The 13,802-nt window shown below is 37.6% G+C and overlaps 1 protein-coding gene across 7 annotated transcripts in view; it reads left to right on the top strand.

Moving 5' to 3' along the window:
* Positions 1–13,802, top strand: part of LOC129725190 (SCY1-like protein 2) — a 331,670-nt gene that overhangs the window by 290,717 nt on the left and 27,151 nt on the right. The window contains exons 21-22 of one of the 7 annotated variants that reach the window (XR_008728031.1): positions 236–812; positions 1,231–1,621. The exons of the other annotated variants lie outside the window; for them this stretch is intronic. The gene's annotated coding sequence lies outside the window, so the exon portion shown is untranslated. The remainder of the gene's footprint in view (positions 1–235; positions 813–1,230; positions 1,622–13,802) is intronic. 7 annotated transcript variants of the gene reach the window in all.

The raw sequence follows: 13,802 nt of genomic DNA, 5'->3' as shown, positions 1-13,802 counted from the left end.
CAAACATGTCGCCAACAAAACTGTCAAACATTGGATAAATCTACAAATCAAAATCCTCTTCTTTTCTTTTTTTTCTCTTTCTTTCTGTGCCTGTCCTTCGAACAAAATCAAATTTCAAACCAAAAACCAAAACTGTACCAAACAATCAATCAATCAATCAAAACAATCAATCGCAATACAAACTCAATCGTTGTACGTTGGCACCAAAAACCGCTATTACCACCCACGCCAACAGACGTCTAAACTAGAGTCCAAACTGGCAAACCTGAAACCGCTGGAATTGCTGTCCTACTCACCTACGTCGCGACGCAGCAGCACTACCGCTGCCTTCCAGCGTAGTTTCCAGAAGAGCCAGAAAAAGGCGCTGAAAAATTTGCGTAAAAGCTTTAAGCTTTGAATACTTCGACCAAATGACCAGTACCGAGAGACGAAACGTGAGAAGACTGGAGCGTCTGGTGCCAAAAATCCATGTGTGGAAACCCAGTTCATGTGCGTGTTTCAAGTAGTAAGATGTTCGAAGGAATCCTTGAGGACCATCAGCTGTACTAGTAATAATGGCAAACAAAACAACAACTATCATAATCGAAAACACCAGAGCGAAAGCCTGCAGTATTCTGTTTGTAGCGCTGTATTCGTGTAATTTTTGTACTTCTCATAATGCCTAGCGAGCACATCGTCGTCTTTGTTTGTGAGTGTGGATGTTCGAACTACACGTTGACCAACAATAATCAATGCTATAGTTAACACACTTTTTGTATCATGCAAGCGACCAAACATTTGAATTGTTAAACCAATTAATGAAACAGAACCAAGTAAGATTCAACAGACCCGTAGTTCGTAGTGAAGTAAAATCCGCTTTTTCCGTATTCTTTGACTGACCTGCTATAATTGCTATTACTGTTACTAATACTACTACTACTTACTGCTGCTGCTAAAATTACTGAACGCCCCAACTGCCATTTTTGTTTTGTATAAAATTCTAGTCCTTGCAAGGTCATCGTAATTAAAAGCACCGCTAAATTTTTTTATACTAGATGTATTCTCAAGCCAAAAGATTAAAAATCGTCCTCACCTGCACCTTCCATAAATTCCAACTTCCAACTGTTTTTCACCTCGAATCAGACTATCGTTATCTCTCTTCCTCCTTTTTAGTAGTGATACCTACGATAGCTTTCTTTTTTTCATTCTATTGTGCAGTCTTGTTCACCACAATCATCTGTATATTTTCAGATTCTGAACACCAAAAACTTCAAATCAGTACTGGAAAAAGTAACTAAAAACCGACCACGATCCTCCTCCCTATTTAGCGTGTATAATGATCGTTAGCAGGGTAGTTTTCCGACTGCGCCACCAACTGGCGCCAAGTCGAGAAATTCAATTTTTTAAGTTCAAATCCAAATACATACACAGTAGTTGAACGTTTTGTCCCACCAACCGCCGTGATGAACTGAAAAAAAAAAATAACTAAAAAAAGATCTAACCAAGCATGATGCCATCGATGCCAAGTACTATCCCAACCAGTTGTGTATGTGACCATGACCGCGGACCTGTTCCTAGAGGCACCTTTTGTAGCGAACTTTGTGAAGAAGGCGGTTTCATACAAAGTTTAAATTTCATCGAGGTAAGATCCGTAGGCCCGTAGCCCATAGCCGCCGAGTAGTTAACCACAGTTGGCAAAGTAATCAAAATTCGTTTCCGTAGTACCTACCTGGTCCAGCTCATACGTAACATTCGATGGCCTCTTCCGTATCCCTAACTCTTCATTGTTGACGGAACTCATCCTAGCCGTAGTTCGATTCGTTTTATTCCGTTTGTAGAGCGTTCAAAGTTTCCGTAGCGATTGGCATTGATTTTGACGGAACGACGTTGTGATTGGCAGTTATCTGTTGAGTTCGCGAACCCGCCTCCAGTCCTCTGTCCCGTTCGTTCCACTAGTTCAAACAGTAGAAAACTTTCCAGTAGTGAAACAAGACGCTTACATGTTACGAAACAGTACTTAAAACATGTTTTGGGAGAATTTTTCCTTTAGAAACAATTTAATTTTACTGAAAACAGAGAGGAAAAATTCTCCGACAAACACTACATACTATTAGACTACCACAATTAATTTTGTTGATTGTAAAATAGGTTTTTTATAAAAATGATTACTACTTTCTTGCTGTTGTTCACTGTTCTACCTTTATTAACCGTTTTGTGCACTTTATATTATGCAACATGATTTGTGTAGTTTGCATTTATTTGTAGATAGTCGCTGTTACTAACAAAATTGATGTGATGAATAATCATAACATAACATTGCAAACAACTATTCCTCCGTTCTTAATGTTCTCAGACATTCTCTACCACTGCTTATTCTATCGGCAAATAGAATGAAAGAACATTCCACAGATAGTTATATGTTTTTATACCGAACCAGATGATGGATTTCAATGAAAAATACTAGCGAGAAAAAGTAAACTTTTATTAAAATTAAATTTAAAACTTAAGTGTGAAAAAAAACTTTAGTATTAATCACTGAAATCTTGTATCATAATCAAGTTTAACGTTGTGTTGTATAACAAAAATCATCCAGCAAAATTTTAATGGTTTTATTCACAGGAAAGGTATGCAGAAATAAAGGTATACACAAATAAATTTCAGCGATCAAATTGATTTAGAACTAAAGCCTCCACTAAACATCATTTCATTTCATAGCATCATTCTCAAATGTATAACATATGTATCAAGTGTCTGTCGAATATATTCGTTATTTTATTCTCATCCTAATCATGTTCAATACACTTATCATAAATATAATCATGAGTTTAAAAAAGTGTTACAAAGGAAAAAACTTTTGCATTCATATAAAATAAAGTCACTTGAACTATTTATACAAAATTGCAATCATCTTAATGAAAATTAACATACGCCATCATTTGAGCGGGGGCCTAGTGTGGTTTGTAACGTCTCCGCCAACCACGCTCGACGCCTGGGTTCGAATTCCACCGCCGACATAGGTGTCGATGGTTGTGAGGTGGCGTGATCCACTCACAACCAACCAAACTGGTCTAGATTCAATCCTAGCCGGCACCGGGAGATTTTCGGAGGCGAAAAATCTCTGCGATCACGCTTTCCATCGCATGAGGAAGTAAAGCCGTCCTGGGTGGAGTCGCCTCCCTGGGCGTCGGTGATTGGCACAACAGTGGCGGAACTAGACCGACGGAAAATAAGCGAGAATAAAAAAATACACCATCATTTCACTACAGTTATAAAAAAACCTTTTAACGTTTTTGTTGCAAAACAGAAACAAAAATAAAACATTCTTGGGTAAATTATTCTATTATTGCTTTTGGAAAGATTTTAGCAAAAAAGCATGATTATATGCTGAATACTAATCCAAACATGAAAATATTTTTATTGTTTTTTTAAAGGCGAAAAGTAAAGCCAAAATCGAAAGAACTGCCGTGCGTTAATAAGAACAGCATTTTGAATTCTTTAGTAGAATTTGTTTTCTCATATTCAACCTCACCTTCAAATAAATGCAAAAGATTATTCCTCTGTTTCGCTTGTTTTATCTTGAAAAAAAAAAAATTAAAAACCACTTTTTTTAATGCCACGGATCAGGGCCGGATTTAGACGGTGGGGGGCCCGGGGCAAATTTGTTTGTGAGGCCCTCTTTTCTAAAAACATTTAGAGGTAACGTTCTGAAAGGTGACGAGCAAAAAAAAAGGTCGCCCAAGAACCAGGGGGGGGGCCTTGAACCGGGAGGCCCGGGGCATTTGCCTCCTTTGCCCCCCCTCAAATCCGGGCCTGCCACGGATGGAAGGAGTACCTTGAAAGAACAATATATTCTGCTCTGTAGCAATACAATTTCTTTTTTTTATATGTCGAAGGGCATTACAATGTGGTTTAAAAGTCGATTTTGACGCATCTAATTGATAACTTTACGCTGATGGGTATGACCCCTTGCATCTTTTGGTGTTACGAGATTTGTGATTAATCTTCCTAAAAGTGAGAAGCAAAATCTATTTTCTTACTTAACCGAGATACAGGGTTGGGCCTCGTTTTTACCCTCTATAATGATTTACCCAGACAAAATACTAATAGTGTAAACCAAGATACCACATAATAAGCTCGTATCGATGGTAAATATGGTTTAAGCACAGACAAACAGACGTGCTTCTTCGAAGAAAAATCCTGAAAAATCTTCGTCCTTATTCGAAACGTTACACTCGTGCGCCACCATGTGAGCTTATTGCCTACTAACTTCTTTTCGTAAAACGATTTTTGTTTTTGCTAAAGGGTGTGCGCGCTTGCTTAAATTAAAACCAGCTGCATTACTGACGGTTTTTGTCTTTGATAATGAATGTGCACGCTTGCTTACAGCGACACAAGCGGCGTTATTGCCCACAAAGCAAAATTTCAAAATAATCGTTATTTTTCTGGTCGATGAAATCGTCATCGAGTGGCACGTCTGTTTGTCTGTGATTTAAGTATTCTAAAGCATGTGAATTGCACAAGCTTGTTTATAGGTTCACCTTGAAGATTCACAATCAATAACAGAGAAAGTGCTATTCTAACATTAAGTTGATGACTGTAGAACAAGCAAAGATTCCATTAACGAAAATTGAAAACAGGATAATGGAAAAGCTCCAGCCTTTTGTCTCCGTCAGCGCTCATTGTCATTTTCAATTGAGAATCGTCATGTAAGAGTGATGGTGATAATCTCCGCTTTCAATTGAAAAGCGTTTGTATCACTTTCAAGCCCTTCAGTTGTCAGAATCACAGCAATAGCTTTCGACTGGGTTTCATGTGACTCACGAAGTGCTCAAAAATGATACAAAAGCTTTTCAATTGAAAGCGACAGGTCAAATCGTCACTATAACCTGATAATTGTCAATTGAAAATGACTTTGTCAGGCTCTGATGCCAATGCCGTTAACCCCTCTTGCCTTTGCAAGAGACACACACTTGCGAATATCAAATGAGAGAATGTAGGTGAGACGATAGATTGCGTTGTTTGCATTGTATCTCGAAACTAAACAATAAATAAATCCAGCCACCTGTCACGCATGTTTGCTCTTCGAAAGCTATCGAATTTATCTCTGCAGTGAACACTACGGTGTATATCTGTGTCTTTTCAGTAGAGTGAATGACCACTCTTGTTTCGCTCAGCTGTGGTGTAAGCAGCAAGTGCATTATTTTCCTGCAAGTGACAGAAACACAACACAAAGCAAAATGAAAAAAATGGTGCAAAATATGGCTATACCCATGCTAGGTAAAAAGTGAACGGTGTATATTCACTCTACTCTTTTCACATATTGGAGAATAACAAGATTGGTTATGGTCACACAAAAAATCAACTAAGTCAAAAATCTAACAAAAAAAAAAGTTTTAAGCAATTGTTAGAAATTCAAATCGAAATTAGACAAAAAAATGATAGAAATTGTTTCTAATCAGAGCTAAACAGAAACTAAAAATGTTAAAAAAAATGTTGAAACTTCTTATCAAAAAAATTTTTAAAAACTTTAATCAAATCAGTTAAAGCCAGTGTAAATTTAATGACCAAACAAACGAGAACAAATTCCATAAATTCCCGAACAGTCAAAAATATTAGGATCATATCGAATCTTGATATTTTGTTACGAACTTTTTGTATCAACTAGTGTTCTAAACTTGCTCTCGTTAGTAGATAAAATATCAAAAATCCTATCAAAACTATTTACTGATTATTACAAATTATAGCAAGTTTTGTAAGTAGGGTTTGCAATCTCGGAAATTACCTTTTCCCGCGATTCCCGGGTCCCGGGAATAGAAATATTGATTCCCGGATCCCGGGATTCTCGAGCTCCTCGAAAAATTTTCCATACAATATTGCAACAAAACTAAATATCGTATCAAAACACGAAACTTACGTCGTAGAAATGTAAAGCAGCTTCAAAGTGTGCATTTTACGAAGCAAATATTTGCTTGAAAAGACGATCAATATGCTTGCCGTGTAATATCAAATTATTTGCTTAAATTTTTTGTCAAAAAATATGCTGTCTTATTCAGTGAACGAAAAATTAAAAAATATTTTCTTCGTCAAATGTCTTTTTTTGCTAGTGAGTTACTACTAAGTGGATAGTTGCTTGATTTTTTCTTTGTTTATTGACAAAAAATTTTGAAACCTAACCCGTAAATCAATGAGGCCAGAAATAAATAAATTAATAAAACTCAGTCAGTGTAACTTGGGTCGTGGCCGAGATTTAACATTAATTACTCAGGTATTCAAATGCTCTAAAACCTGCCTGCCAAACACTCAGCTTTATCTTCAACAAACTAAAAGTATTGGACTCTTTAGTTTCTAAGGAAATGTAGCAAGAGCTGGAATCGGTGATTTAGAAGTATTCTGGAAATCAGACACCAGCGGTGCTTCAGCGATCTTAAGCAAAGTTCTACAAAAGGGAATTACATTATTTGGGCTTAGCGAAAAATTGTCAACGGATCAGAGACGATTGTTCGACGGCATAGAAACCCTGAAACCTACTCTTCTGCTAATATTTGCTACAAAAATCGATCATGAATTTCTGGAGTGAACTTGAATAAGTTTTGTTTTCTAATCCGTTTTTCATGTGAATTGATAATGAAATTGTAAACGATTGTTTGATACCTTTTATTAATAAACTTTATTTGAAATCTCATTTTTGCTAAGAATATTTTTTCCATTCCCGGTTTCCGGGAATTCCCGGGAAATGAGATTTTTCATTCCCGTTTCCCGGGAAATCCATTCACGGGAATATTGTAAACCCTATTTGTAAGGTTTTTAGCAGTAAAAGATACGAATTAGTAAGAATGTGATATAATTCTGTACTTTTTATCATTCTGACATATCAAGAATATTGCAGGCTTTGTTATTTTTATCGAGTTCAGACATATTTGTGTTACCCGTTTGTTATAATCGTTTGATCGAGCTAGCACACAGAGTGACCACATTGAACTTTTATTAGGGCACTAATACTTTGAACCTACCAATTGATATTAGAACACATCAAAGCTATAAAACAAGTCTTAACTTAGGTTAACACAGATATGCGCAGCATAAGTTAGTAGAAGTGCTTAGAAGTAGGTATAATAATAAATAAACTTGAGATATCATAAACTTCCTGCAAATGAATAGCAGTTTATTTCTCAATTTATTTATTTCGCCAAAAAAGTAAGATACATTGATCAGAACAATTCAGATTATTTTTATGATACATAAATTTTTATGTAAAATTTTCACCATTATTATCGCATGCAGTCATAAACAAATTACGTTATCGAACCAATCTATCTGTCTAGTTCACAGAAACAACAAATTATAGCAAATCCGATGTGAATTTCTTGAAATATATCGCTTTATCTGATCATACAATTTGTTTCATGATCGGAACAGAGTGAATCATGACCGGAACAAAAAAAATACCATGATCGAACCAACCTTTTTCATTTTAGATTCATTTGTAAGGTTTTCTACTAAGGCGTCGTACACAAATTACGTAACGCATGAATGGGGGAGGGGGGTTAAGTCTGCGTTACTTATTGTTATATAGGGGGGAGGGGGGGTAGTAGTTGAGATCGTTACGTAACTGTTATGTTTGCTCAAAATTGCAAATTTGGAGGGGGGACAGGTTGTCCAGCGTTTCGTAATTTTAAGGGAGGAGTCATATCGAACGTTACTTATCGTTACAAGGAGGGGGGGGAGGGCTGTCTGAAATCTAGGTTTTTAGCGTTACGTAATTTGTGTACGACGCCTAAATACTTTTCCAATATTACCTAGGTACGTGAAATATATCATTATATTAAATCTCAGAAGTAAGCCTTTCCGATCATGATACAAATTGTATGATCAGATAAAACGTTATATTTAAAAAAAATTCACGACGTATTTGGTGTAGTTTATTGTTCTTACATGAAATTTAGATGTTATAGAAACATTCTACTGAAAAATATACATTATCACTGTTTGAAAACAAGCCGAAATAGCAATCGCAAGGCCAAATAGTACTCGAAAATGAATCAGTTTTTAAAACTTTGTTACTGATAGTTTTCATCATCATTTCATCAAATTCTAAGTATCGCACAGAATAAGGCAGGTTAGCAAAGTAATGCATAATTGTTTGTACGCTTTGGTTAGTAAAAAAAACAAATTCATGTTCCCTTCTGTCCCATTTTCGCTCCGAAGAAATCTGGTCAGTCTAATACGATCTGACGAAACCGTCAAATACCCTATTTTTTTATTGGTTTTCTATTTTAAAAACGTTTATTTAAAGTATCAATAATGTTTCCGAAATCGTTAAATTTTCACAAAAATTCACTGATTTTACCTACCCTTCATATTTTTTTCATCTTGATTCGCAGATGGAAATAACACTGCTTTTTGTTCTTTTTTCTTTTACGCGAATTTCCTATTTTTTCTCTAGTGCAATCAAAGAGTCATCATGAGTAAAATAATTTCCACGATTTCAATGGTTTCAACATTTGCTGTGGCTTACGGGATAAAGAGAATCAGCAAACAGGTTGTTTGGTTCTATGTTAAAATGATTCACGTTAGAAAATTATTCAATCTAATTTTATTCAATCGCTTGTGTTTTCTCCATAACCAGCGTGAAAATTTTAATAATTTTCATACATTTTTCGAAGTTTTTTCGTTAGTCTATTTGTTTCCTGAAAATTTTTAGTCAATTTGTCCCCTGAAAATTATTCGAATAGCTACAACTTTGTTTATGAAGTCAATCAGATCGAAAAAGAAGTTTAAACAATCTCTTGAAAAGTTTCTCGTTGATGAAAAAAATATCATTTATAATGAAAATATACGGTATGTCTGCCAAATTTCTCCTAAATCTAAAAAAACGTGACAAAGAGCGAAACTTATCCTGAATCCTCGAGTTCGAACATCAATCAAAGAGACAAACAGATATACTAGCTGTTACTCAATAAAAAGGGATCATCCATTAATCATGTTACGCAAAATTCCTTCTCTCCTTTGTCACAACTTCCTTGACGTCACATATAATTTTCCTTGGTTATAATTAACTAAAAATTGAGAACTGTGTAACAAATGCATTTTTATTTGAAGCCTAAGAACAATTTTACAGAAAAAAAGATTACTAGAAAAACAGTCCAATCCTTAGTCCCAGGATTCTGTTGATGAAGTTACATATAGACGGCAAGTAAAGCCGGGGCAGTAACAGTAACTGATTTCTAAAAAAAATTGCGCTGTCATGCATTAACAAATAAAAAATATTATGTCATTTATTTTTATCTCAAGCAAAAAGTGATCGTGCAAGTAATAAATTATAATGCAACTATCATATCAAATTTTAAGTTGAACAAAACTAATTAATTCTGTGGTATAGTTATGTGTCTGTTTTTTTTTGTGAAGTGATGTCACAGTTATCAAAACCCCATCACCTTTCCCTAAATGCGTGACATCATTAATGGATGGTACCAGAAACATATACAACATATCAAATATGACCGCTGATTTTTTAGTGGTATATAGAACAAACAAAATTAAATAGAAATTTATAAACGGTTTTAGTGATGTCCTTCAGGGCAAGTTTGAATACAATTTTGAACATATCTTCGTTAACTTTTGTTATATTGATATGCAACTTGTTTGAAAGAATGATTCAAAGTCTAGGATTTCATTATCGAATGATAGGTAAAATTTGGGGTCTAAGTGGGATACACGTTAACCGTTATGTATTCGACAAGGTACTCGGGTACCTTTTCAGTTTTTTTGCTCTCAAAAACAAGGTTACCCTCCACTCCGCCAGATAAAACTCATAGAGTGCTTCTTACAAATGGAAATAAACCATTTGACGTCATCAGACTGTCGAATTAAGGGGCTCTGATTTTTCTACCCCATAAGTGCTCAGCAGGGTACACGAGTACCCACTCAAATGAAATGTTTTTAACTAATTCAGTTCTTGACCGATCTTGGACCTTGGCCCGTCAAAAGATTGGAAAATTTGTCTATTTTTAACATCCGGACCGACAAAAAACGTTGGTCCACATTTGGTTCCTGTACATTAGGATCTGTGGGTTCATGTTACAGTGAGACAAATTAGTACTTACTTAATTTTACTTTACTTTTACGGCGACAGACCGATTATCAATCCAATGCCGAATCCAGAATACGTCGCTATGTCACTTGGTCTTGGGCTGCTGTTCTTCAATCTCCCCTCACACTGGAGCTGCTCTTTTAGACATAGAAAAAGCATTCGACAGTGTTTGGCATAAAGGTTTGATTGCGAAATTGCAAACTTTTGATTTTCCAGTTTTCCTGATCAAAATTTTGAAAAATTATCTTACTGATCGAACTCTGCAGGTTGTCTATCAGAATTCAAAATCTGATAGATTTCCTGTCAGAGCAGGTGTGCCCCAAGGTTCAGTATTGGGTCCAGTCCTGTACAACATATTCACTTCAGATCTTCCTGATTTGCCTCCAGGATGCACAAAGTCATTGTTTTGCGATGACACAAGCATTTCCGTAAAAGGAAAAAGCCTTCGTGTCATATGCAGTCGGTTGCAGAAAAGTTTAGATATGTTTTCTTCCTACTTGCAAAAGGGGAAAATCTCTCCCAATGCTTCTAAAACTCAAATGATAATTTTTCCTCATAAGACTAGGGCTTTTTTCCTCAAGCCAAACAATAATCACGTTGTCAAGATGAATGGGGTTATTTTAAGTTGGTCTGACAAGGTTAAGTACTTGGGACTAATTTGCGATAAAAAACTTATTTTCATAGAACACATTGAGAGTACACAAGCCAAGTGCATCAAATATACGAGATGTTTATATCCTCCCATTAACAGGAATTCTAAACTTTGTTTAAAGAACAAACTTTTGGTTTACAAACAAATTTTTAGACCAGCAATGCTTTATGCAGTACCGATCTGGTCAAGTTGCTGTTCATCAAGGAAGGAAACGCTCCAAAGGATTCAGAATAAAATTCTGAAAATGATTTTGAAGCGTCCTCCTTGGTTTGGTACACTCGAATTACATAGACTCACTGGTGTTGAACCATTAGAAGCTATGTCAAATAAAGTTATTAACAATTTTCGACAAAAATCGTTGCAATCCTCAATTGTTACGATAAGCTCTCTTTATAGCCAATAAGTTAGCAATTAAGTTAGTTATAAATTCACTTCCCCTTTTCTGACAAGTAGGTTTAAATCCCTACGATGATAAGTCCTAATTGCGAAAGCAAACAAATCCTAACAATTAAAATTACAAATTTCTAACAGTGCTGAGAAGTCACCATTTGTGATTGGACACACGTACTCATTATTTACTAATATTTATCATAAATACTTGAGCTACTAACAAATCCTTCTCTTAAAAAAAATCTCCCCTAACACCTATTCCGCGGGCATCCTCGTCGACAGCAAACATCCAACGAGTGCGGGGCCTAACTCGAAGTCGACGGCCTCTATCGAGATTTCTGATAAATATTGTCTTCGCTGGTCGTTCTTCATCAATTCTAGCTACATGCCCAGCCCACTGCAACCTGCCGTATTTTATCCGCTTAACTATACACTTAACTGTACACTTCATGGTTCATGCGACTGCGCCAAACACTATTTTCTAGTTTGCCGCCAAGGATCGAACGCAAAACCCTACGCTCAAAAACACCAAGAGCTCGCCGATCGGCCTCTTTCAACGTCCATGCTTCATGACCGTAGAGGGCCACGAGAAGAATTAGTGTTTTGTAGAGTGCAAGTTTAGTACGGGTTTGCAGACTACGGGACCTCAGCTGGTTACGCAATCCATAGAAGACCCTGTTTGCAGCTTCTATCCGCCTTATTATCTCACGGCTAACCTCGTTGTCACATGTCACGAGTGTACCCAGGTAAATAAATTCGTCGACTACTTCAAAAGTTTCCCCATCTAACACCACCTCAGCACCAACATCCGTCGGACTACCACGCTCTCTACCAGCCACCATGTATTTCATTTTGGCAAAGTTAATGATGAGCCCTACTTAGCAGCTTCCCTCCTGAGAGGTCCGAAGGCCTCTTCCACAGCTCTACGGTTGATACCAATGATGTATATATCGTCCGCAAAACCTAGAAGCATGTGAGACTTCGTAATGATGGTGCCGCTTCTTTGCCAGACCAATGACATGGCAACTGTTTCCTGAAGCCGCCGCCGATGATGATGACGCTAGTGTTGAAAATATGATCATAAGCTCCGTTCATTGTGCCGCATGTGTTACTGTACAGATTTTTTTTTCGTGCTTCTAACTATATTGAATTTAGGGCTATCCAGAACGTGTTGAAACATGTTTGAACATCACCATTTGTGTCCCGCACAAAATCCATAGAACGTTCAAAGCAAAACAGTCGTTCTTCGCTTTTTGCATTCCTACACACCACTTGCAGCAACAGTTGATCTCGCATGGACGGAGCTTATTCGGCTGTTTCGCAAGCACTGACAGCCTTTTGACGGATAATCGAGCCAGAGAGCCAGAGAAAAACGGCTTCAAGCAAAATGTATGGGGATGACGTTCGTGACAGAGATGTGTTCTTTGCACGCCGGTCCTCCGTATAGCACCCTCCAATGCGAACCATCTAACGTCACGATGAAGTCCGATATCTCACCGGCTATCATGTTCGACCATAATTCGCCATAACTCATTTCTCTTTACTGTATCGTACGCTGCCTTGAAGTCAATGAACAGATGGTGCGTCTGCAGGTTAAATTCTCGAAATTTATCGAGGATCTGACGCAGGGTAAACATTTGGTCCGTAGTGGAGCGTCTTCCTCGAAAACCACATTGGTAATCGCCAACAAAGGTCTCCGACAACGGCCTCAGTCTGTGGAACAGAATACGGGTAAACGGTGTTGAGAAGGGTTATGCCCCGATAAATACTACAGTCCAGGCGGTGGCCATTCTTGTAGATAGGACATATGAGACCCTCCAACCAGTCCGAAGGCAATTTTTCATCGGATCTCACTCTCAGCATGATCCGGTGTAAAGCACGATACAGCTGTTTGCTCCCGACTTTAAAAAGTTCGGCTGGAATGCCGTCCTTATCAGCTGCCTTGTAGTTTCTCAGTTCTTTCACTGCTTTCTTAACCTCGTCCATAGATGGTGGGTCCACAGCTTTCAACAACACACTAAAGTGTTCCTTTCAACGCCTGGCCACTGCCGTTCTATCGGTAATCAGGTTCCCCTCCCTATCGTTGCACATGACAGGGACTAATACGTTCAGGTTCCTGATTCTATTTATCTTCTTGTAGAAGCTTCTCGCATCGTGCACCTTCCGCATCCGTAAGAATCCTCTTCCTGCTGTCGTTTCTTCCGACGATCGAGTTTTTTTTTCAGCAGCTCTAGCCTCCCGTTATCTTCCTACGCTCTAACGAGTCACATCCGTGCCTAACATGTGTTTGAATCCGTCGCTCGCTGGCACTCAGCGTCAAACCACTCATTGGACGTGGCTGTCGCACATATACCCAACACTTCTCCCGATGTGGTGCTGATTGCACTGTGGATATGCCTCCACTGTTCATTCAGACTTCCTCCAACTTAATCCTCGATCCGCTCATCAACCTTACGCAGGTACGCTGTAGCCACTTCTTCAGTTGATAGCCACTGGATGTTCAACTGTATCCTCCTTGTCGTCCTGGATTTTAACATGTTGGATAACCGGGCGCGAATCTTGGATACCACAAGATAATGATCCGAGTCAACGTTTGGTCCTCTAAACGACCTCACGTGTGTAACGTCTGAAAAGTGCTTTTTTCTTTTGCGTTTGTTCTTTTTTCTTTTACGCGAATTTCCTATTTTTTCT

This window comes from Wyeomyia smithii, chromosome 2, assembly GCF_029784165.1.
Source record: "Wyeomyia smithii strain HCP4-BCI-WySm-NY-G18 chromosome 2, ASM2978416v1, whole genome shotgun sequence".
NCBI lineage: Eukaryota > Metazoa > Arthropoda > Insecta > Diptera > Culicidae > Wyeomyia > Wyeomyia smithii.
This window is presented reverse-complemented; position numbering and strand designations above follow the sequence as displayed.